Below are 22,084 nucleotides of genomic sequence, written 5' to 3' on the forward strand. Positions count from 1 at the left end.
AGGGAGGGAGGGAGGGAGGAAAAGGAGGGAAGGAAGGAAAAGGAGGGAAGAAGGAAGGACTTTTTGAGCACCTACTATGTGCCAGGCATTGTCCTAAGGGCTTTACAAATAGTATCTCATTTGATACTCATGACAACATGGGGAAGTAGGTACTATTACTGTCCCCATTTTACAGTTGAGGAAACTGAAGCACATGCAGTTTAAGTGATTTGCCTAGCATCATGAAGTTAATAACTATCTGAGACAGGATTTGAATTCAAGTCTTCCTGACTTCAGGCCCAACTAAGACACCTAGTTGTCACATAATAAATAAATTAAGGAAACATGGAAAACCTGTAAGAATGAGGATAGGAGAAACGTTCATTATCAAGCAAGGAATAGAGAGGATCATAGAAGATAACACATAATTTTGATTGCATCAAATTTAAAAGCTTTTGTACAAACATATGTAATAAAGCTAAGATAGAAGGAGAACAATTTACTGGGGGAAAATTCTTCATAGAAAGTTTCTTTGCTAAGTTTCCAAGATGCATGAGTAAATGATTCAAATTTATAAGAATAAAACTTATTTCCCAATGGATAAATGGTCTGAGGATATTAACAGGCAGTTCTCAAGTTTATCTATAGAAACCCAGATTATCTATAACTGTGTGAAAAAAAATTCTCCAAATCACCACTAATTAGAGAAATGTAACAAATTAATTCTGAAATTCCACCTCACACCCATCAGATTGGCATATAATGAAAATGGAAAGCCATATGTGTTGTAAGGGCTATGGGAAAATAGGTACATTGATGTATTGTTGGTGAAAGGATACAGCCATTCTGGAAAGCAATTTAGAAATATGCACAGGAAGTCATTACCCAGTGTTCACCCTTTGACCCAGCTATACTACTGTTAAGCCTGTACCCTATAAAGGTCAAAGAAGTAAGCAAAAGTTTTACATGTATAAAAATATTCATAGCAGCTGTTTTTATTGTAGAAAAATAAAACTGGAAACAAAGAGGGTGTTCCACAATTGAGGAATGGCTGAATGAGTTGAAGCATATGAATATGATGGAGGATTTTTGTGCTCTAAGAAATGAGGAAATAGATGGTCTCTCAGAGGCATGAGAAGACTTACATGAACTGATGCAGAGGGAAACGAGCAAAACTAGGAACACAACTTTTTCTACAACATCAATGTTACAAAAATGAACAATTTAGAAACTGATGAAGAATGAAATGAGAACCAGGAGTATAATTTATGTAATAATAGTAACATTGTAAAGACAAACAACTCTGAAATTTCTAAGACTATCATCAAATCAATGACCACCCATGACCAGAGGGTTGATGATGAAACATACTATCCACTTTCTGAAAGAGAAGTGAAAGATTCAGAGTTCAGAGTGAGACATGTATTTTTTAATATGACCCGTCAGGAAATTTGTTTTGCTTCACTATGCATTTGTTACAAATAATTTCCTTTCTTTTCTCTTTTTTTTCCTAATGTGGTAAGGAGAAGGAGTAAGAAAAAAATAGATATTTTTAATTATAAAAGCTAATTAATAATAGAGAGGTTGGGTGGGAGGTGGAATGTTGTATGTATACTCTTTCGGATGAGGTAATTTTATTTTAAATTGTGTTTAGCTGTTTTATTTTGTTACAAGAGGCCTCTTGGGGCATAGGGTAATCTATAAATGTTCATGATATAAAAATAAAACATATCAACAAAACTTAAAAAAAAAAATAAATTCAGAGACCAATGCTTACCCTGCTCTCCATGGCTGGTATCCAGCGATAGACTTGCCTACCAGATAGCTTGGAGCTAAGGGCAGTTGTGTGGTTTGTTCCTCATTCTCAAAGAAGACCATAACATCAGGGAAGTGATGACATGACTTGCAATTTGAGTGAGTGATTTGAGTGAGGCAGGGCTGTTCGAAGTCATTAGCCTCACTGTTTCCTCCAGAGCCATTTTGGTCCAGTGGTAAGATATGGATCAGGATGACTGGAGATGGCCCAGGATGCAATGAGAGACCTTGGCCTTTTCAAGTTAAGGTATTTTCAGGTTCTTACTTTGAGTGAGGCAACACCCATTCAGTGAATAGGCCTTTTTAAGAAGTGAGTCAAGGGATGGACCCTTTTAAGAAAAAAAAAAAAATCAAACTGGGAGGGAAAGACCTTCAGGGTTGCTGGCCAAAAGAGAAACAGTTACTATTTACATTTGCTCTGAGCCAGGAGGGCCCAAAAAATAACCATTAAGTGGTGTTACTTTGAAAGCCAATGTGATGATTTCTCCTACCAAGTTGATTCTGGGCAGGAGTTTGAGGGAATACTTGAAGCACTTCCTTACAAAGATCTTTGGGAACACCAGTGGAAAACCAGATTTCAGAAGACTGAATGGAGAAAGTTGAGATTTCAAACCTTACTAGAATTTTAAAGCCACCATTGTTAATTATTTCATTCTCAATGTACTAAAGGTTCCATTTAATCAATTTGTGAGTGAGTAATCCTTTTGGGACCACCTGCAGATGGAAAAGACATTAAAAGCCTGTAGGAATGGGGGCTGGAGCCATTTGATTTATTATAATCATTGTTAGGAATATTAATATCTCCTGATTATATAGGATGGGCAGTTTGGTGGCACAGCAGAGTACCTGGCCTGGAGTCAGGAATCTCATCTTCCTGAGTTCAAATCTGCTCTCACTAGCTGTGTGACCCTTGAGCAAGTCACTTAACCCTGTTTGGCTCAGTTCCTTATCTGTCAAATGAGCTGGAGAAGGAAATGGCAAACCACTCCTGTATCATTGCCAAAGAAACCCCAAATGGCATCATGAAGAATCAGACCTGACTAAAACGACTAAACATCAACAAAAACAGATTCTATAGGAATCTGGGAAGGTACTAAAAGGGGAAAAGCTAGGGAAATATAAAGACCAGGAAGATCAGATGATGCGTGCCCAGTTAATGGAGATGGTAGCTCAGGGCATGAAGTGCCATCTGGTGGCTTGCCCAGATACAGACAGGATGCTAGGCCCCCCGTTGGCACATGCGCAGTAGAAGTAAGCTGGAGTAACTCAAGTTTGGAGTGCCACCAGTTGGCTTACATGGATGTTTCACTCTAATTGCTCCCTCTTTGTGCCAACATAAATCAGTTGCCCCTCTATGTGTTTTATGGGATCTTTACACAAGTTATTATTTAATACTTGAGATTATTATGCCAGTGAAATTCAAGAACTAACAGTCCTACCAGTCTGGAAAGACTTCAAGTCTGGGTCTTCTGGCAGACTGAGTTTGAGGACCTGTCTAGCTAAAAGCAGAGAGGTAGGTCCCTTATCACAAAGCTGGCCATCTGGTGGTGAATTTCAGTTGGAGAAGACTGCCTACTCATTCAGTTCCACCTGAGTTCAAATCCCAGCTTGGAAGATTGACCCTGGGCAACTCACTGAACCCTCTGTGTCTTAGTTTCCTCACCTGTAAAATGGGGGAGTCAGAATTTGAATGATTCTAAGTTTCCTTATACCTCCATGTACCGGACACCATGCTATATACTAGGAATACTGAATGGTCCTGACCCTCAAGAAGCTTCCATCTTATTGGGGGAAACAGCCTATGCATAACTAAATACAAAATTAATTTCTATGGGAAGAGAATTAGTCACAATTAGGTGAGTCGGGAATTGATACTCGATTTGGGCATTGAAGTCAGCTAGCAAAGCTAGGAGGTAGAGGTGAGGAGGGACAGCATACTTACTAAGAGGTCTTGATTTATTCTGGTGGAGTAAGCACTCACATTGAGGAAATCCTGGACCCTGAAAGTCCTGAATCAAGCTTCCTCGGCATTGACCATCTGGTTTTAGTGAAGAATTCTAGTAGTTAACTTCAATATGATTTGAGACTTTCTTGCTGGTAAGTATTTAACAACTGGCTTTCGGGTGTGGGAGTGGGATGGGGAATGTATACAGGACACACTTTTTAAATTTAATTTACACTATTAACATTTTCTGCATCACTTTCCTAAGTCTATACAATCAATAAAACATAAACCAAGTCCTGGTCTGTAGTGTTTGTTGATTTCTGAGTGGGAAATGTGCACACTGTAGATTTAACAATCAGCTTGGACAAGTAGGTTGGAGCTGGCTACAGAACACAAGCTGCTTTCTAAGTAACTTCTTAGTTTATCCCTGGGAAAAGTAACAACTGTCCTTCCTAAATACCTTATGAAAAGTGATGAATGTATAGCTTCAAATCATATTAACAATAATTGGAATTCACATTTTTAAAAGACTTCATAGTTTGGAAATCACTCCCTTCACAATCATTCTGTGAGGCGAGCAGGAAAAGTATCTTCCCTCTCATTTTCTAGAGGGAGAAACTGAAGCAAAGAGAGATGTGATTGTCCTATGGTTTCATAGGTCTTAAGTATTAGCCCCAGTACTTTAACTCACAACTTCTGACTCAGTCCAGTTTTATTTACCACACCACCTCTCAGGTAAGATACTTGTATATGATTCAAAACCCAAGAACTATGATATCAAAGAATGTGGTTTAGAATCCTGACAGTATTACTGCCTATGTGATCTGAGGCAATGCACTTCTTTTTGGACCTCTGACCATCATCTGTAAAATGATAGAGATTGGACTGGATAATTTCTTCCTTTTTTTTTTTTTTGCTTTTTTAGAGGGCAGTTGGGGTTAAGTGACTTGCCCAAGGTCACACAGCTAGTTTTTGTGTTAAGTGTCTGAGGCCGGATTTGAACTCAGGTTCTCCTGACTCCAGGGCCGGTGCTCTATTCACTGCGCCACCTAACCGCCCCTTGGACTGGATAATTTCTAAGATCCTTTCCATATCTAAATCTGTTATCATTTGAGTGAGATACAATAATTATGAATAACTCTTGGTACTGCTAAGAAGACCCTCACTTTAAAGCATTTCCTTGTATTTTTGTTATGACACATGTGGCTGGAGCCATGAATTTCTCCATATTTGGTGTTGACCTTGGTCTTGGCCTTATTTCCTCTCCCCAATTATTCTTCCTGCTCTCTCCCCAGCTTAAGGGGACATCACTAATGGGAGTCTTCCCCAGAATCATCAGCATCAGCCCACAAAGGATATCCTCTTCCTCTCATGTTACAGGTTGGAAACTACCCGATGTGGTTTTTAGGATTGTTTGACTTCCGTGTTGCATCATGCCCTATCCTCATGAACTAAGGCTCATCTCTTTCTTTACCTGGAAACATCAAGGCCAAAGGTGTCTTAAGAGTCTTTGAACTTCTTCAATACCTCAAGGACTTGTGACCTCATCTGTGTGCATATTGTCTTTACTAATGCAGATCTCACCTCCTCTTTGCCTTGGTTGAGATTATTGAGAAAAAAAAATTCAACACCTTGTGTAGTCTCCAGAATTGAAAGGAAGTAATTCTCATCTAACATGGAGACAGAAATGTTAACTAAGATTGGAAGTGACTTACTTACAATCACATAACTAGTAAGTAACAGGGCCAATATTCGAACCCAGGTCCCATGGCTCATCCTTTTAGTTCTGAACCTTGCTACACTTTGCTAGGTTGGTCCTCGGAGCTCATATATGCATTCTAGCCCCAAGCCCATGTCTAAGGCCTTTTCAGTTCCCCAGGACCTGCCAAAACTTGTGCTGTGCTGGAAAAAGAGTTAGGTAACACAGGGTCACCTCCATGCTACAGTGAAGTCTTGATCAGAGCCTGAAGTGAGTTTCTACATTCTTGACAAAACATACTGAGAAACAAAAGGAACGTGATTCAATATCATCTGCTGTTGGGTATTGACCTGAAATTAGCTGCTCTCCATGCTGAAGACCACAGGCTAGGCACCAGGAATGTAATGATTTCTAAAAATAAGACAAGGGATACCATAGCTTGTTCACCCTAAAATGATGAAGGTTGGTGAGACGAGGGGAGGCTCATCGGGTTCAATCAGGCCCTGTCCAGACCTTTGAAAAGAAAAATTAAATTCTGTATTCATTTCACTGCCTACCGCATAATTAAATATTCATGCTTTTTCTCCTTTCCTTAAGAAAGTGATAAGTCAGTTTTCTACACACACACATTTTTTTTTTAATGCCCAAAGGCAATGAGGTTGAGCCAACTCTGGGTTGGAAACAAAGCCTCCACTTCAAATTATGAATGAAAACACCTTTTACCCTTGCTTCTGCAAACTTCCTAGATACACACGGGCAAGACAATCCTAGAATTATGAGGCTCCAAGGCCAATTAGGGCTGTTTCTGTTGACGTAAAGTCTGGGAGGATTTTTTTTTTCCTGCCCCTTGCAAGTATTTATGACACTGACAGATAGAGAAAGAAAATGTACCCATATACAAATAACTCTCACAGAGCCACTTGGATGGGAATTAAGCAATTTGTTTTCTTTCTCTTATTTTGTTTTATTTTATTTTTTAGTAACCAGACCCTTCTTTTATTTAAGGAGCCGACTGACTGTGGAGCAGATGATAGTGATTTCAGAGAGGCCAGTCCCATCAAATGTGCTCATTCCCTGGTTTAAACTTCTTTTTCTGATAAACCCCTCACTCCTGGCCCTACCATTTATAAAATGTGTGACTGTCTGACTTGTTTACCTTCTCTGAAATTCATTTTTCCCTCACTAAAATAGGGATCATAATACAATCAATCAATCAACACTTATTAATTATTAAATGCCTACTATGTATCAGGCACTGTGCTAAGTGCTAAGGATCCAAAAAGAGGCAAAAGATGGGTCCCTGACCTCAAGGAGCTTATATTCTAATATGGAGTTTGCAATCTAATAATACAATACCATGAACAGCACTGGATCTAGAATTAGGGTACCTGGATCCAAAGCTGTATCAGCAATGCCATATTCACTATGCCTATAGAGATTACAAATATGCTGATATAATTATCCATTACAAAATACGTCATGTTTGCCATATGAGGAAATAAACTAGAAAATTTATTAAGATACCAAAAGACTGAGTCCCAAAACCAGAAAGTGAAAGCCATCAGAGTAGTTATGACATTGGCACAGGTAGATAAAGTAGAAAGCACCCACATTTTCAAGCCTTTAAAACAGAACAGGCTACCTCAGGCAAAGGTCCTCCTCTCCCCACTCACAGCAACCACCCAGCGTCCTGGAAGCGCGCTCCCAGCAGCTCCGGCCCCTGGCAGTCCTCAGCAGGAGTCCTTAGCAGAAAGTCCTTAGCAGTCCTAACTCAAAAAGGGCTTCGCGCTGCCACTGCCTCTGCTGCTGCCGCTGTCACCACCACCGCCAGCCAACGCAGGAACGCTAGCTTGGCTTCCGCTTCCTCTTGCTCCGCCCCTTCCTGCTACATCAGCAAGTCCAACGGGGCATGGAAGATCTTTAAATCCCATAACCCTTACATTCGGCCCCAAGATCTTTCATGTCCCTTACTTGACAAAAATACAGTAGGAATAACTGGTGTCAACAAAATTTCACAACAATATAACAAGAATAGCACACAATAAACACAGAAAACCATATTTTAGGGTGGCGCTTGAGCACAAGCTCCCCATCATTCCACATTTGGGACAGATTTTAAAACCTTTATATAGAGTCACACGGAAGAAATATGAATTCGATTGGGGACTTGAGCAGAGTAAAGCTTTTGAAGAAGCCAAGGCTGCCATACAATTGGCCCTAGATTTGTGGCCCATGCAAAATGGTCCAGTGGAATTGCAAGTGACTGTACAAGATGATTATGCAAACTGGAGCTTATGGCAAAAACAACAAAGCCGAAATGTACCTTTGGGATTTTGGTGTAGGAAACTCCCTTCATCTGGAGTCCAGTATACACCTTTTGAAAAGCAGTTGTTAGCTGCATATTGGGCTTTGGTGGAGACTGAACAACTGACTCTGGGCCATGAAGTGATATTAAGACCTGGAATCCCAATTATGACCTGGGTAATGAGTACCCCAGCTTCTCACAGAATTGGACATGCCCAAGAGGCTAGTATAATCAAATGGAAGTGGTATATTCAAAATAGAGCGAAAACAGGCAAAAGCGGCCACCAGCAATCCTCTTAGTCTCTCTCTCTCTCCACGAGGTGCTGCTTCCAAAAAAGATCTTCCGCCTCTCTCCAGTGTCTCTCCAAATCTACGTCACCAGCTCCTCCCACTTCAGGACTTTCTTTTCACATCAACAAGCCCATCCCACAGGTGGGATTAACAAACTCTGGGTTTTAATACAATCAATTTGAAAACCAAGCCAATACAGGGGAATCTTTAATTGCCATTACTATCACAAAAGCCTAGCTCTTTAATTTACTGTCTGACCTCAGAGAAATCACTTCATCTTTATGAGCCTCAGTTTCCTAATTATGTAAAATGAAAGGATTGGACCAGATATAGAGTTCTTAATCTGGAGTCCATGGAACCCCAATAATTCTATGGATGGATTTCAGCAGATCCATGAACTTAGATGGGGAAAAAACTTAGATCTTCATTTCAATATTATTGGTTTTCTTGGTAATCCTATATATTTTATTTTGTGCATTTAAAAGTATACTTCTGAGGGGCGGCTAGGTGTCACAGTGAACAGAGCACTGGCCCTAGAGTCAGGAGGACCTAAGTTCAAATCTGTCCTCAGACACTTAACACTTACTAGCTGTGCGACCTTGGTCAAGTCACTTAACCCCAATTGTCCTGGCCTCTACCCTCCAAAATAAAGGGGAAAAAAGTATACTTCTGAGAAGGCCTCCATTGGCTTCCCAGACTGCCTAAGGGGCCCATGACACAAACAGGTTAAAAGCCCATGGCTTAGATGCTCTTCAAGGTCCCTACTGGTTTAAGTCCTGTGAGCCTATGAATATCAACCACAATGGATACTTATTAAGCACCTACTGTGTGCCTGGGGAGAAACATAGTTTAAATAAGACATGGTCCTTGCCTCAAGGAGCTTACAGTCTCTTAGGGAGATAAGATACACATATGTATAATTATAACATGTAATATTACATGGTAAGTCCATGTTTTAAGGGTATGTTTCCTCAGTGTCTCTGCATGGGATGTGCACCATGCCTGGAATGCATTTCCTCCTCATCTCCAGTTCCTGGAACATTGAACTCCCTTCAGGGTTCAGTCCAAGGGCTACCACGTCTTTTCCTCATTCTCTGGTCACTATTGTCTACCTTGCTGCCCCCCTCCCACCTCTCCCTATTTACTTTTTTTTGCATAGTTTGTATTTATGTCCCTGCGCCCTTATTCTTTCTCCCCTCTAGAATGTAAACTCCCTGAGGACAAGAAATGTTTCATTTTTTCCCCTTGTATGTTGCTAGTGGAAGCCTGGCACATAGTAGGCATTTACTCAATGCCTATTGAATGAACAAGATGGAGTGTCCTGTATGAAGAACAAAGAGAAGGTCATGGACTATGGCAATGGCCTGCTGATAGTACTCCCTACCTCAAGTATCTCTCCACTCTGGTCCATCCTCCACTCATCGGTCAAATTAATCTATCTTCCCAAAGTACAGATCTGACCATGTCACCCCACCCCACCCTATTCAGTAAATTTCAGTGGCTCCCTATCAACTCTGGGACCCAACTTTGGCATTCAAAGCCCTTCACAACCTGACCCCTTCCCACCTTGCCTGTCTCCTCACCCGTTGGAGCTCTCCTCCATGTACCTTGTGATCCAGGGAGAGTGGCTGCCTTGTGGCTCCTCAAACTTCATCTCCAGACTCTGGGCATCTTTACTCCTTCTTCCCCATGCCTGGGATGCTCTCTCTCCTCATCTCTGCCTCCTGGCCTCTTTGGCTTCCTCCAAATCTCAGCTAAAATCTCATCTTCTTCAAGAAGCCTTTATCCATCACCCTCCAATGCTAGAGCCCCCCCGAGGATTATCTCCAATCTACCTTGTATATATTTTATTTGTACATAGTTGTTTGTGTGTTGTTTCCCCCATTAGACTATGAGCTCCTTGAAGGCAGAGATTGTCTTTTGCCTTTCTCTGAATACCCAGCAATTAGTACAGTGCTGGCCTATAGTAGGTGCTTAATATATGCTTATTGACTAATTGAATAGATTGCAGTATGTCAGGGATTCATTTCCCATGAGTCTGGAAAGATGGGTTGGGATACTAACCAGAAGAGTAGAAACCTTATCTAGGACGTGAGAGTTGAGTGAGTAGGAGAATTGCATGGTCAGATCTTTGATTAAGGCAAAGTACTTGGGCTGAATAGGTAGAATGACTCCTGAATGTGGAAGACGTTAAATGCCAGTCAAACGATGAAAACTTCGGTAGGCAATAGGGATCCATGGAAGGCTGTTGAGTAAAAGAATTCCTTCTCCACCTACCTTCCAGGGTTGGTTTTTTTTGGAGAGCAATTGGGGTTAAGTAACTTGCCCAGGGTTACACAGCCAGTATTTTTGTGTGGGTGTTAAGCGTCTCAGGCCAGAACCCAACTCGGGGCCTCCCTACTCCAGGGCCAGCGTTTTACTTACTGCGCCACCTAGCCTCCCCATTCCAGGGCTGTTTTGAGAATCAAATGTGATTATGGTTTGTAGAATGCTTCGAACTGCATCAAGCATTGCTGGGTATACCTCAGTATAATGTCAGGGAAAAAAAACTATTTAATCACAGAATACCAAAATTGAAAAGAATCTTAGAACAGAATAACTAGAAAGGATTTTGGAACATAGAATGTCAGACCTGAGAGGGACCTTTGACCAAAGAATTGTAGAGGTGGGAGGGGCCTTAGGACACAGACTGTCAAAGCTGAACCAGCTAACCAAAGTATTCTTTTTCTTTTTTTTTTTTTTTTTGGAGGGGGAAGGTAGGACAATTAGGGTTAAGTCACTTGCCCAAGGTCTGTGTGTGTGTGTGTGAAGTGTCTGAGGCTGAATTTGAACTCAGGTCCTCCTGACTCCAGAGCTGGTGCTCTATTCACTGTGATACCTAGCGGCCCCTAACCAAGATATTCTTAACCTTTATGTATCATGCATCCCTTTGGCAGTCAGGGGAAGCCTATGCACATCTCAGAAGAATGTTTTTAAATGCATGGAATAAAATACATAATATTGTAAGGAAAATAAATGTTATCGAAATAGAGTTCTCAAAATATCCCAAAAAGGAAGGCTTATAGACCCCAAGTTAGGAAACCTTGATCCAATCCAACCTACTAATTTTACAGAGGAGGATACTGAGTCCCAGAGTTGAGAAGTAATTTGCCCAACATCACAAAGGTGATAAGAAAGTTGGCATTCAAGCCTACATCCTCTGACTCCAAAACCAATATTCTCCCCATCATAAAAAAAGAAAAAAAGCACATAAGAACAAAAATCAATCTCTAATGTTAGCATCAAGGAATATTCTGCTTTTGTCAAACTTATCTTCTTGTATTTAATTTTCTCAAATAACTCTTTCAAAAAGTTAATTAACCTGACAGTCAAGCTTTATCTTAGCATCATAATTTTTGAGCTAGAAAGGAACTTTGGGGACCATCAAAGCAAAGCTCCTGGTTTAATGAATAAGGAAACTCAGGCAAGAGAAACAAGGAGGCTTACACAAGACCATCCGGATAGTAGAGAAGTGTCAGAGTCAGGATTTGATTCCAGGTCCCATGAGATCAAGTTATACCTTATCCTCTCTCCACTATCCCCCACCCCCTTTTCATTTCTAACTCCTGTCTTCCCTGGCTCCTGTAAAATCCCAGATTAAATCCCATCTTCTACAAGACACTTTCTTCCTTAGTTCTAGTTACTACTGTTTAGTGATTTTCTTGTTGTATCTGCCTCTTTGTGGCCCCATTTGGGATTTTCCTGGCAAAGATACTGGAACTCCTTTGCCATTTCCTTCTCCAGCTCATTTGACAGATGAGGAAACTGAGGCAAACAGGGTTAAATGACTTGCTCAGGGTCACACAGTCAATAAATATCTGAGACTGAATTTGAACTGAGAGCTTTCTGATTCCAGGCCCAATGCTCCTTCCGCTGTATGAACTAGCTGCCCACAGATATATAAATACACACATATGGCATATATGTATATATAATGTATTATTATACACACATATACACAATCTATATATAGACATCTCTATCTTTGGAAATATCTATAGATTTACATGTATATATGTATGTATACCACATGTACGTATGATGGGGGAGGGGGAGGGGTTTATGGGCGATGCCATGGTTGCTTTGAATGAATATGGGGTGATCTCCATATAAGGCCATGGGGGTGATCACCATATAAGGCCATAAATGTAAAACTGCGATGTGATTGGCTCGGATTCGCTATATATTTTCTTGTGTGAGAGGGCGCTCTCTCTCTCTCTCCGCCATGTAACTGTTGAAGAATAAACCACCCCGCTTCACTCCTCCGCCTTCTGTCTGGTGTTTTTCCCCGTGAGGGGCCGGTGACGACCGAAGACCCGGGATGGGTAAGTGAGAGGGCCGTGGGGCTAGTCGTCTAGATCTGTTGCGAGGGCAAACGCCCGCAACATACGTATCTATCTATAGCTATACATAGACATAGCTATGCATGTCTCTATATAAAGGGATATGTGCATGTTTATATATAGACATATATGTAGTATCCATGCATGTAGAAAGATACATACATACTATATGTATTGTGTGACTACATCAGATATGTAGGATTACAAAGGAAATCAGCTGTATCCCATCTGAGTTCACAGACCCCCTGAAATCTTGGGGAGCTCAGGGTGAAGAAGTCCTGCCCTGGTGCTTTTTTTCACTGTAGAGTCACCCCTAGGATTGCCCTAAGTCTTAAAATCTCCGCAGGCACATCCACACTTCCTTTGCAGGCAGCCTTGGAGGAGTGGGGGCTGCCTGGCAAAGGTCCTGCTGCCTGGGCACAAAGCTCAGCCGGCCAGGCTTGGCAGGGGGAGCCCTCTCTGCTGTACCCAGCAGCAGACAGTCACATACACACCTCCACACCAGGCATGTTTAAGTGCTGTAGGAGGATTCAGAGTGTAACATTCGAAGGAAGTGTCGGTCAGGATGACGGCTGCTTTGCAGAGCTTTGCAGAACCCAAGAAGGAAGCTTAGCTGAGCTGGAATTACTTGGCACCGTGTAGAGGGATGTCACTGTGTGTGGCTTGGAAGCAATGGGATCAGATGCAAAGCTTCTTCCACAGGGAATGGCAAGATCTGAGAGAATCCAGCCTCACCATGGCCATGAGCCAGAATTCGCTGCTGTTATAAGACCCTAAGATTTAGAATTATACTTCGAGATAATCTAATCCAAACTCCTGCTCTTACAGAGGAATCTGACACACAAAAGACCAAAAAGGTAAGAAGTAGAAAAAAAAAATTGAAGATTAGAATCCAGATCTTCTGACTCCAAATTAAGTGCCCTTGTCACAGTACCAGTGGGTCAAAACACATCTTATTTTTCCTCTTACAAATTGGCCATACTGAATTAATTTCCTATGCTAAATAGGACTAGAGGATGTGTGCTCTCTGTTAATCCAAAGAATACATTTCTGTAAACCACAAAATAATAATAACAAATGATAGCTAACATTTATATGGTGCCTACTGTGTGTCAAGTCCATCATTTTAGAGGACCTTGAAAGTTATAATAACTTAGCCAAAGTCACAGAGTTAATTTGGAAAGCCAGGATTTAACCCCTACTCCTTCAATACCAAAGTCAATTGTTTTTTCCACTTTATGCTACCATCCAGTGGCCAGAAGAGTGGAAATTCAGACTCTTATCCAAACCCTTTTTCTTTACCATGTTCCCTCTTAACAGATAATCGATCACAGAATCTTAAATTTATTGTTGGAAAGGATGTCAGGGGTAATGTAGAATAACATCTTCATTTTATTCATTGATTGCTAGACCCATTAGAGTTTAGAATGGGCGATGCATGGAATATGGCACATGGAGACTCCCAACTTGTTTCTCTTGTCTCTGGGTTGGCTAACTCACCCAATGTGCACTCATGCTGGAAAGTTGGGTTTTTCCAGAGGAGTGGCCATTTGGCTATAACTTACCCTTAGGGCATGAGGGGTAACTCCGGTATTAAGGAGCTATAAATGTACTAGTCATGACAATAGCTCCCAAGCCCCCACTAATATACTTCCCATTTAAAAGGATTGACCAAGATGACACCATTAACTTTTCGATCATGACACATTTACTGAATAAAAACACAACAAGAATAAACATAACATGACAGTGTATCCAGAAATACGGGTCACACACAGTCTCCTATAAAGGCACACAGTGTTCATGGGTAAGAGAAGGCACAACCTTATAGAAATCTAAGAGGGAAATTGTTGTCTGGGCTCAAAGAGGACCAAAATGACATCACTATGTCAGGGTCAAGGTACAGTATATCTGACTATGGCTGATCAAGCCAAGATGAGCTCAGAAGGCTCCATGACAGGTTGGGCACAAACAGTCCGAGGGAACGTTTGGAGTGGACATGGCTCTGTATGTGCATGTTTCTCTTGAGCTGCTGAATTCTGCTTTCCTCGTGGAGCATGGCTGGGCAGTCCTGTGCCACTGTCTTCCATGTCTCACAATCGATTCCAAAGTTCTTCAGAAAAACCTTGAGAGTTGTTCTTGTATCGCTTCTTCTGACCTCCATGGGAGCACTTGCCTTGTGTGAGTTCTTCATAAAATAATCTTTTAGGCAAATGTATACTTGGCATTTGAACAATGTGGTCTGGGGTGGCTAAGTGGCGCAGTGAGTAGAGTGCTGGCCCTGGAGTCAGGAGGACCTGAGTTCAAATCTGACCTCAGACACTTAACACAAAAACTAGCTGTGTGACCTTGGGGAAGTCACTTAACCCCAATTGCCCTCCAAAGAGCAAAATAAATAAATAAATAAATTGAACAATGTGGTCAACCCCTCAGAGTTAAGTAGAGTTTGAATGTGTGACAGTTTGTTTTGAGAAATTATCTGTGTCCAGGATATTATTTTGCCAGGCAATCTTCAGATTCTTCCTAAGATAATTAAAATGGAAGTAACTCAGTTTCCTGGCATGGTCCTGGTACACTGGCCAGGTTTCACAGGCATACAATGATGAGGTGAGCACAAGGGCTCTGTAGACTTTCAGTCTGGAAGTCAGTCTAATACCTCTTCTCTCCTACACTGTCGTTTGGAGCTTTGCAAACAATGAGCTGGTTCTGGTAAAGTGTGTGGCAAACTCATCCTCTATGTGAACATCCTTGGAAAGTACACTGCTAAGTTGAGTGAATGTATCTACTGCATTCAAAATTTCTCCCTTTGCTGTGACTGATGGTTCTGAAGAGGTTACCCACTAAGAGGATTAGGGTTGCTCTGGAGACCCCAAAAATACCAACACGCCTAGTCCCCCCTAATGGTCCTGCTGAATGAATTAGACTAGAGTCTTCTCAGCCAAAGAAAAGTAAAGTTTATTAATAGTTTGCTTGTATTGGACACAGGGTAAGCCTGTGCTAGGTCATTCTATGGAGCTCTCACAGACATGGAGACAAGATGGGATCTTATATACAGAAGGTTGTGGGAGGAATCTAATGTTGATCTAGGGGAGTGTCTCCAGGAGGAGTTAATGAGTGATCAATGATGAGGTCAATGAGTGATCAAGGCTGGGAAGTTGCTGGAGGCTACAGACAATGGTGGGCTAGGCCAGTTCAAGGGTGGATTGATATTTTGATAGGCTCAAGAGTAGGAAGTCTAGTAAAAGAGGTTAAGGTTTATGGCCTCTTGCAAATGCCTCATCCAATGAGCCAATTTAATCAGAGTCCAAGGGGGGTTCCCAGAGTCTGTACCTCAAGGACTCAAGGAAAGCTTGAGGGGGCTCCCAGAACCCACACCTCATCAGTTTCACATATGGACAATGCAGTGCTGGCTGGAGGAGAGGATCTGTTCTCTTGATGTTAATTGCCAAGCCAAAATTAGTACAAACAGCAGAGAATCGATCCATACCTCACCTGTGAACGAAAAGTCACATACCAACTCTCCCTCCACTTCAGTCTTAGCTTGTCAGAGGGAAGAATATCAGTAGGGAAAACCTCCTGCCCAGGCAACTAATGGTTCTGGGCTGCAGGCCTTGATCACCTTGGTCTTCCTAAAGAATGCTCTACCAGAAGTGACCTCTTCTACTAGGGACACTCCTTGGGTGGGGTTTAAGACATCATCATGCTTATATAACAGCAAAAGCAGTTTCCCTAGGCCTGAGATCTGTATATTTGGGCCAGCTCTCTTAGCTAAGCTCTGAAAGATTTCTCCTTCTCAAGCTGTAGGTGGGAGTAAATGGAAAAACAGACACACCTCTTAGGAGTTTCCCTCTTCTTAAGCCCTGTGGGGTAGTAAAGGGCAAGGCGGACAAGCCTCTCCTTTTCCAACCAGGTTTGTTAGGCAGCAGAGGATTATTTCCCTCCAATCAGCTTCCAGAAGTAACGGCAGTCTGCCACTTAGAGATGAATTTTTTGGCTATGGAAGTCCATAAAGCAAAAAAATATATAAAATGTAGACCTCTTCTACATGTTCAGTGATATTGGCAAAGTGGCAAATTAAGGAGCAAAGGGTTCTGAGGATCACATAGCTTTTGGCCTGTCTATGAACATAAATGTAGCAGTTAGGACTCCAAACCAAACTTGAAATCAGAAGACAGAAAGAAGCCTCAGTTAAATCGAAAGACAGTTTACTGATTCTCCTTCGAGAGGAAATTAAGGAAAGAAGTTGGTAGAGATGGTTTTAATCATGTATCCAGGGACAAAAAGAAAGACAAATTCATGAGACTTTTGGTCATCACATACAGCAGAGCTCATAATAAATAATTTACCAAAAAAAATGTGTGGTGACATATGTTAACATCTCTTGCAAGAGATAAAGAGGTAGAGAAATTCAACAAAGAATTCAATGAGATCCTCCAAATTAAATTAACATACTGGGATACTCAGTCACTTTAATTTAAGGGTGGGTCTTGGCAAAGTCATTGAAAAATATATTGTGAAACATGGCTCAGGGATAAGGAAAGGAGGAGGCCAAAGATCTATGGACTACACAGAGGCCTCATGCATATTCCACATGAACACTTTCTACAGCAAAAAGATCAGAAAGTACTGGATGTGTTGAGCACCAAATAACATCACAAAAAATGAAATTTATTATATTTTAACAGACAGGAGATGATTCATTACTGCTATGGAAATAATTTCTGAATCAGCCATCTACATTTAGTCAGACCACTGACTTGTTAGAGCAAAGATCAAATTTAGCATAAAGATGAAAAAAGAATAAAAAGAAAAAGATGGATTAAATTAAATGTGAAGTGCAATTAAAAATATTCCTACATGATTTATCCAAATATGCTATTGACACCCAAAAATGGACAATGGAGAGGAAAGTATATTGACACTTCTTAGAAAAATTTTACATGGGAAGTTTAGCTAATGCAATTCAATTATCATGTTGAGACCAAAATAGCACTCAAATTTCATTTGAGCTGTACGAGATGGGTTTCCTAGAAAGGTGGTGGGCTCTCCCTCCTGGATGACTTTAAGAAGAGGCTTTCAGAATTTGCACAGTTCTTTTCATGACACTAAAAGTTTTTCTCTCCTACAAAGGTCCTTCTCTCTAATACCAATACTCTTCCTTGTTATTGGAAGTTTGGGAGCCATAGGCTACCATCTTGGAAGATGTGAAATTGATGAGAACCTAAGAGGTAATGGTGGACATGAGAGCACTGTAGCTCATTACAAATCACAAATAGTGTAGTAAGGAGTAGAATGGTAAGGGATGCCATCTAGGAAGTGTATGAGTGAAAAAATAAATGGGTTGGTCATGTGGGGAGAGTGAGAGATGACCGATGGACATCCTTAATGCCCGTTGCTCTCCTCACAGTGTTAAGTGAACATATTGAGTGGATTCCCCGTGACAAATCCATGGAAGGGCACAGACAAGAGGAGCACAGGATGGGCAGGCATGGATGGATTTGCACTATGCATCATTGCCTACCTTTAAGAGGTCACAGACTCATTAGAGTATTTGAAAGTAAATAAAAATAATAATAATAGCCAACATTTATAAAGCACTTACTACATGCCAGGCACTGTGCTGAGCACTTTGCAATGATTATCTCATTTTATCCTCATGACAACCCTGGGAGGTAGGTGCTATTATTACCTCCATTTCACAGATAAGAAAACTGAGACAAAGAAAAGACACAAAACCCCCATCCCTGAGACACAAAAACCCCATCCCTGACCTCAAAGACCTATCACAGGTCACAGTGGATACATTAATAAGTAGATTCAAAATATATACAAAACAAATAGGGAAAAAAATTTTTTGGAGTAAAGGGCATTAGTACAATGGGGGCATCTGGAAAGGCTTCGTGTAGAAGGGGTCACAGAAGGAAACAACTCAAAGAGATAGAGATGAGGAGGCCGGGCATTGTAGGCATAAGGGATAGCCCAGGTAAAGGTGCATAGATGGGAGATGAAGTCTTATATGAAAGGAATACCAAGAAGGTCAGCCTTACTGTACTCTAGGAGGCAGGAAGGGGAACAATGCATAAGGATGGGAAGGTAAGTTGAGGCCAATTTGCAAAGGGCTTTAAAAGCTAAACAGGAGACCTAATGTTGATTAATGATGACAGGAAGCAAGTGGCATCTACTGAGTATGGGAATGGCAAGATCAGACCAGAACATTAGGAAAATCAGGTTAGCAGATGTATAGAGAAGGGGTTGGCAAGGGAAAATCCTTGAGGCTAATTAGAGAAATGAATTAGGCCATTGAAGAAACCCAGGGGAGAAGTGATGAGGGTTTGAACTAGGGTGGTGGTCTTGGAAGTAGAGAGAAGAGGATGACATGTAGAAAGCTTGCATAACTCACCAAAGTGGGCTTAACTGCTATGTCTTATGGTGGTCCAGGTCTTGGCAAAGTGTTTTAGGTCTTCTCTGGATCCAATAAAAGAAAATCTGTCTCTGCATTTCTGTGTCTCTGTCTCTCTATCTCTCCCCTCTTTTCTGTCTCTTTTTGTCTCTCTCTTTCGGTTTCCCTCTGTTCTCTGTCTTTATCTCTCTCTGTCTCTTTCTCTGTCTGTCTCTGTCTCTGTCTCTCTTTTGGGTTCTCTCTTCAATGGCCAACCCTAAAGATGTACAGACCTTTCTGACAGCTCACATGAAACATTCTCTTCAACCCAAAGAAAGCTATGAGCCTTTCAGTGGTTCCCTATTATGGTGTTTCGTTGGCAAACTCCACACAAGCACTGACCCAAAGGAGGCCTTCAGGGCAACATCCCCTGTGCATTCCCTGTTACTCTCACCCAGCTAGGATGTCTGGGATTCTTCAATAATCCCTTGTGGGGAGCCAAGAGTGAGGGGAGAAGACTTATTTGATTCATCTCAGACTCTTCCCCCTTCCCCTACAGTCATTTTTGCATAGGACCAGATCTGGGTTCAAATTCCAGTCTTCTTTTCTTTTTTTTTACCTCCTGTGTTATTTTGGATAGTTCATTTTCTTTCACAGGGCCTCAGTTTCCTTTTGTATTGAATGAGTAGAGTAGAACAGATGAAGTCAATTAGATAGTGAGTGCTGAGCCTGGAGTCAGGAAGGCTCATCTTCCTGAGTTCCAATCTTACCTCAGACACTTAGTAGCTGGCTGACCCTAGGCAAGTCACTGAACCCTGTTTGCCTTAGTTTCCTCATCTATAAAATAAGCTGGAGAAGAAAACGGCAAACTGCTCCAGTATCTTGGCCAAGAAAATCCCAAATGGAGTTATGAAGAGTCAGACACGGTTAAAAAGCAACAATGAAGAATAAGTGATGGGCTCTCTAAAGTGCATCCACTTCTAAAGCCTTCTGTACAGAGGGCAATGCTGGGAACACAAACACAGGATTGCGGGTCCACTCTCCTCCGACTGAACACAGAAAGTCCAGACTTCTTGATTGAATGAATAAATGAATGAATCCTTCCCCAGCCTCGCTTAAAGTAATTAACACAATATTCTATATCAATCTCTTCAATCAGTCAACCAAGGTCATAAAATTAGGTGTGAAAAACCCTTAATTCATTTGGATGGAGCAAAATTCCTCCAGCCATTGGATGAAATGAGATAATGTTACGCTGAAAGTGTATTGGCATTGGTCTAAAAGTTAGTTACACCATGTGGGTTTTAGATTAAAAACAGCAAGCTTCCTTTGGAATTGAGCATTCCATTGGGGGGCCAGTCTAGTAGTAGCGGAATAACTTCAGCCAAGTTCCTGAGGGGGGGGGGAGTAGAGAGCCTCTGTCTTCTCTCCTCCCCCTTATTCCCCTTCTATTTATCAGGGGATGCTCCTTTGAACTTCAAAAATTCTGAAAAATTGGACTTTTCAGCTGTATTGGTAGCTGTGTTTGAAGAGGAACAAGGGCCTGAGAAAAATTTAAACAAACTAAGAAAGGGAAACTTTAGGACTCTACAAGGAGCAGAGCAGAAAGTCACACTATATCTAAGGGGAACTTCATGAGGACCCTGCAAAAATGACTCTGAACAACTAAGAGCTATGAATTACCCCTTTACTACTTTGGAATATTGAACCCACTTCCCTTTGATATTATATGTACTTGCAGGAGAGTATATACTTGCTGTTTTGGGGTCTTTTTTGAGGGGGAAAGGCAAGGCAATTGGGGTTAAGTGACTTGCCCAAGGTCACACAGCTAGTTAAGTATCAAGGTACACTTGGTTCTGGGAGGTGGCTTGTACCAATTGTTTTAACTATATTGCTTAGTGAATACTTGTTGCTAAAAGCTTAAAATAGTGAGTAAAAATAAGATAAAAGGAAATTCACAAATAGTAATTATAACTTTGAATGTGAATGGACTGAACTTGTATTTGACAAGTGTAAAGACTTAAGATTTTAGGAAAATTGATATCAACTTATATTCAATGAGGAGCACACTGGTGGGGGCTCATGATCAATGTACTAGAAAACTGCTCCTGATCCCTCAGGGTGAACCTGAGGGATCAGGAAAAGGATGAGGGAAAATAGCCAACCAAGCAGTGGGGATCTGACTTACCTGACCTACAAGTTGAGTATGCCACATTCTGGGAGAGTATGCCCAGAGCCTGCAATCTATAAAGAAAAAAAATGACAATCTTCTTTACTTGCAAGTCTTACAGTCTACTTACAACAAGTTAACATTCTATCAGGGGGGATTTTTGTCCAATCATTTAAGTTGTGTCCAAACTATTTGTGCCTCCATTTGGGGTTTTCTTAGCAAAGATACAAAAGTGGTTTGCCATTTTCTTCTCCAGCTCATGAGGAAACTGAGGCAAACAGGGCTAAGTGACTTTCCCGGGGTCACAAAACTAGTCAGTGTCTGAGACTGGATTTGAATTGATGAAGATGAGTCTTCCTGATTCCAAGCCCAGTGTTCTATCTACCATGTCACCTACCTGCCCCTATCAGGGGAGATACGTACAAATTTAATGTATTAGACTATCAATTCAACATGCAGCCTAGGCCTCATTGAGAGACATAGTGACCAGAATCAGTTCTGCCCCTGCAGGTTAGGCGACATATGGAGTTCTGTGTCCACTTCTGGGCACCACACTTTAGGAAGGGGGAGGAGAACTAGTTCTTATAGAGTACCAGGCACTGTGCTAAGTGCTTTACAAATATTATCTTATTTGATTCTCACAACGATTCTGGGAGGTAGATCTATTATTATTCCCATTTTGCAGTTGGTAAAACGAAGGCAAACAGATATTAAGTGACTTGCCCAGGGTCACATAGCTAGTGAGAGTTAATCCTGGAGTCAGATTCAGGTCTTCCTGACTCCAGACTGAACGCTCTATCCACTAGCTGCCGAGGACAGTGGACAAATTGGAATGGGTCTAGAAAATGCTGAGGAGATTGAAGGACATGTCACATGAGTATTAATTGAAATCCCTAGAGGAGAGGAGACTTGTAAGAGAAGGGACCATAATAATCATCTTCTGATGATGGGGAGCAGGGATTACCCCTGTTCTGCTGGGTCCCAGAGGGTAGAAGGAGAGGAACTGGGGAAGAGGCAAATTTGAGCTTGATATAAGGAGAAACTTCCTAACACTTAGAGTCACATCAAAGTTTGTGATGAATGAAAAACTCCAAGAGATAGAGTTTCTGGATAATTAATA

General features: G+C 41.4%; 1 long non-coding RNA gene across 1 annotated transcript in view; it reads right to left on the minus strand.

The window, feature by feature from the left end:
• Nucleotides 1-22,084, minus strand: part of LOC138159592 (uncharacterized) — a 67,190-nt gene that overhangs the window by 43,670 nt on the left and 1,436 nt on the right. Inside the window, exon 2 of the long non-coding RNA XR_011167922.1 lies at nucleotides 20,983-21,038. This is a non-coding gene — a long non-coding RNA (uncharacterized lncRNA). The remainder of the gene's footprint in view (nucleotides 1-20,982; nucleotides 21,039-22,084) is intronic.

Source organism: Petaurus breviceps, unplaced genomic scaffold (assembly GCF_028583685.1).
Source record: "Petaurus breviceps papuanus isolate PSGF00001 unplaced genomic scaffold, PetGlider_PUasm1.0 176, whole genome shotgun sequence".
Classification (NCBI taxonomy): Eukaryota; Metazoa; Chordata; class Mammalia; order Diprotodontia; family Petauridae; genus Petaurus; species Petaurus breviceps.